Source organism: Triticum dicoccoides, chromosome 5B (assembly GCF_002162155.2).
Source record: "Triticum dicoccoides isolate Atlit2015 ecotype Zavitan chromosome 5B, WEW_v2.0, whole genome shotgun sequence".
Lineage (NCBI taxonomy): Eukaryota > Viridiplantae > Streptophyta > Magnoliopsida > Poales > Poaceae > Triticum > Triticum dicoccoides.
In genome coordinates, this window is record NC_041389.1 from 36,549,995 (window position 1) to 36,554,333 (window position 4,339).

Genomic DNA, 4,339 nt, shown 5'->3' on the forward strand with positions numbered 1-4,339 from the left:
CGGAGACTTCGAGCCTCGGCCGGCTGCGCGTCGAGGTGCTGCCCCTCTCCTCTTCCTCGCCTCCTTCCCCTTGGGGCTGCTCTGCCCCCTCTCTCTCGGGCGTCCCCATGGGTGGCTGACGGCGGCGGTGTTGGATGCGCTCTCCCCCTGCTCTGGTTCCCCTCCCCCTCTCTCCACCCTGATCTGATTTTTCCTCTCCGAGCTGCAGCGCGAAGGAGGTCAGGGACGAGCGGCAGGCCGGCGACCAGCAGCACCCCTCTCTTCTCTGTTGCTGATTCCTCCCCAGGTACTATAACCCTAGCTATTCGATCTGTTTGGGTAGTAGATTCGCTCATTGTGTGCATGCTGATCTCAAGTGCTGCTCGTGTGTGATTTGTGTGTATGCGATGGTTCGTGTGCATGCCTTGTATGGCGTGCTTCCTTCTGATTGGTTAGCTGCAGTTTGGAGGACAACATTAGTTCAGTTTTGTGCATGACATCTTAGAAGTTATTTTTCTTCTTCTTTCGTTTCAATTTTCTGCTGTAGATGGACAACAAGAGGAAGATGCTGGTTTAAGAGGTTGTGTCACATGTGCTTATTTCCATGTTTCTACTATAACTAGGCTCCGCTAGAACAATAAGTATGCAGGTCAGACTAGCTGTAAACGAAAGTAGCCAAGTAACCAGCTCATTCAAAACTCACAGAATGGTTAAAAGGATTATCTGCCCTTTTTGTTTCAATGAGTTGCAGTCAATACTGTTAACTGAACTTTTTGAGCACATTGTTCCAATACTTGTTGCTACAGTTAACTGAAAATGTTCAGTTGGGAGCAATATTTGTTTACCTCAATACTTGTTAGACAGAGGTTTAGCACACATGCTTATGTGGCATTGCAGAGAAACAGGTTGCGCAAGAACACACCAAAAGCAAGTAGACCTGCTTGTAGTAGCTCTTAGGTGAATTTTAGGTGAAGTAGACCTGCTTTTAAGATTTGTATAGAGGAGTAGATTTACAGTAGTTTTACAACAGCAGTACTCTTTGCAATTGGCAAGTTTTAGTAGCAAAAACCCAACTGAACATCTGCTTCTGCAGAACACTACACTCCACTTACACATGGTATTTTTCTGCAAATAGGACACCACACCCACAAACACATGGTATTTTTCTGTAATTTCTTTTAAATTCAGTGTATATCCAGTTTGCATACTCAGTTTATACTCCTAAAACAATGCAAACAAATCAGCATTGAAAGACTTGTAAAGTTGCTGGGTTTTGTCTCCGACCATTGTGTCGTGATGAATTTGCAGGTACCCCGAGAGGCCCTTGAGTTTGCCGGAATGTCGATTAACTTCCGTTCCGGCAAATTCGGATACTCCTTATGTCCTATTTTCGGCAAAGGTCATGCTGAAATTTTCCATGAATTTTAGCATGACTTTGCTAAAAATAGGACATATGGGGTACTTGCGACTAATGCATGTTTTATGATCTGTTGTAAGGGTACTAATTGGTCTCTTCTGCTGCTTATCAAAGATGGGGGGAAGCAGCCACCGCCGCTCTGCCACACCGCAGTACGAGTTGGATGCTTCCGAGTTCTTCAGTATCATACTTGGGACTTCAGTATCATCCATGACGTAGGTATATAAAACGAGAGATCTCCCCTTCACCCATCTCATTATGATATCTGTTGTTTGCTACATCACTCATTGTCCCAAACTGCAGAGGCTACCTGACAGTTTTATGAACATGCTGGTTGAAGATCCGCCAAATAATGTGAAGCTGCGACAGGCTGGCAGCGGGTTTCGCAGGCAGTGAGATGTGGAGTTGGTGATCAAGGAGGGCCACATGTACTTGTATCGTGGGTGAGAGAAGTTCTACCATGCCTACGACCTGCGGCTGGGGTACTTCCTTCTCTTCAGGTACGACGATGACGCCACCATGCTCATCGTGAAGGTGTTCAACGCGACTATGTGTCGCATGCGCTATGCTGATGATGATGATGCCAGTACGTTCTGCCTCTTCTCATTCCTCTACATTTGGCTTTGTCTCACATCGATTGTTAATGGTCATTGTTGCATTTGGACAGGTAATGGGAGCAGCAGCAGCAACACTGGCTACAGCCAAAGCAGCAGCGACTATGGCTGTAGCAAAAGCAACACTAATTCTGGCTTTAGCGAGAGCAGCAGCAATTCTGGTAGCAGCATAGACAACAAGAAGGATGATCCGGACTTGAGTGTGGGAGAAGAGGAGCAGAGTGGGGATGAGGAGCTGCAGGATGACGATGGGCATCAGGCTGAGGATGACCTAGTGCTGGTGGTGGCTGACCAAGGGCAAGAGATGGTGGTGGCTGACCATGGGCAAGAGATGGTGGTGGCTGACCATGGGCAAGAGATGGAGGTGGCTGAGGATGACCTAGCGATGGTTGTGCCCGTCCTGCCTGAAGGTGGCCTCGCGATGGTGGTGGTGCCTGACAATGACCACACACCGGTGGTGGCGCCGGCGATCCCACAACTGGGCGACATGACCACGCCAATTGTGGTAGAAGACTACATCCCACTGCCTCCACCGCCTCGCCGCTCTTGGCGCATTAGGCTGAGGAAGGAGAAGGAGAAGAACAATGAGAACTGAACTATGTCAGGTATGTCAGATCTCCAAAATGATATATATATACTTAGTTACCTATGTTATCTCTAATATGCTTAGTTTCCTATAGGTTAGCTTCATTTTACCTAAGTTGGCTCTAATATGCTAACTTAGAGCTTATATGCTTAGTTTCCTATAGGTTAGCTCCAAAATAACTTATGTTAGCACAAAATGATCAAGTTTACATAATAAGCTTATAGTCTTCTTCTTATTCTTCTTCTTTTCCAAAACTAGTAAGCATGCACGTGCAACGCATGTCTCGATCAAAGCATCTACGAAATTCGTGTGGGTACTGAATTCTGAATTCATATTGAAATTAATAACTCTATGTAACGGAAGATCTCCTCGGTGAAATGAAGCTTACTGTATGCTACTCCCTCCGTAGACAAATAAATGAGTGAGTTCTATTTTCAACAACACATGAAAAATAGTAATAAATCCATGTAATAGTAGCATCTATGGCAACCATATAGAGATTTGAATAATAAAAATGAATGATAAAAAGTGCCTGAAGCATTACACTGCTATACGATATTGGACCAAAGTAAACATATTTGGGATCTTCAATCTTGGCACATAGTGCTGGCCTTGTTTCAGGGGAGTTGTGCGGGTCATCTTCTTGATTAGGAACATTTGGCTTCAAGCCTTCAACTCTTCACCCCAAACCATTTTCTTTTGTAAATAATCTGCAAAAGAAAGACCAAATTCGGTTGATAAAATCAAACCACATAAAACAGAACACCAGAACTATCAAATGTGTCATCTAAAGATAAGTGCTTACCAAAGAGTGAATAAATCAATTTTGATTTATATATCACTAAAATCAGATATAATCCAGATGGATCTCAGATTGATACAAAGGAGAACTGGTTTACATAGTAGGTTGAAGATTTTAAGAAAAGATCAATCTATTTTTTTAGCAGGTGTGTTTCCAAACCAAGTGATTTATATTGCGATTAAACTTGCCATGAGCATCCTTGGTTCAGTTGCTACCACAAAATATATATTATGAACACATAATGTTCTCAATTATGAATCCCATCCTCCTATTGATCCCACAAAAAAAGAAATTAGTTGCTAAACATCCTTGGTTCAGTTCGTGCAGCAATGGGACATCCACAACCCTTTATGATGTATGCTCTACTACTGATGTTTGTAGTTCAGTTTTATATCCTTCTTTCCTAGGGTAGCAAATATGAACATGATTCAGCGTTTTGGTGGATCAAGAGCTTTCCTATGTGAGATAGAGAAAACAAACAACAGAAAGAGGAGATTGAGAGGGGGACAGACATGAAGGAGTAGACTGGTGCAGAGGAGACAGGAGGGCGTCGCTGGCAGCAGGGAGGACGACGACGACAGCGAGGAGACCAGTGCTCCACACGGACTCGACCTCGTTTGCCAGCGACTGACGGACCCATGTGCGCGTCTACGTCCCGAGCAGCGGCGGCGACCTGGCAGAGGACGGAGTGCTTGATCTTCTGCCCTGCCCACACCCAAAACTTAATCATGGACACAATCAAGATGGAAAGTTGCAGTTTTAATAGCAGAAAACTTACATTAAACCCCCAACCTTGAAAAAATGTGTGAATAAAGAACTCTTGGGGGTGCTTAATTCAACAAATTATAGTTTTTGGACTGCTCAAGAATTGATGTATTTGCCCTTTGCCTCCCCATCTAGCTCCGCCACTGTAATTAGTTAATTAAAATGATTTAGTCAAA

General features: G+C 44.2%; 1 long non-coding RNA gene across 1 annotated transcript; it reads right to left on the reverse strand.

Annotated features, from left to right (window-relative positions):
* Nucleotides 1-3,014: 3,014 nt before the first annotated feature.
* Nucleotides 3,015-3,976, reverse strand: LOC119305083. Its single transcript, XR_005148542.1, has 2 exons — nt 3,911-3,976; nt 3,015-3,306 (listed from the first exon to the last, which is right to left on the reverse strand). It is a non-coding gene; the product is annotated as an uncharacterized LOC119305083 (long non-coding RNA).
* Between the last annotated feature and the right edge of the window lie 363 nt (nt 3,977-4,339).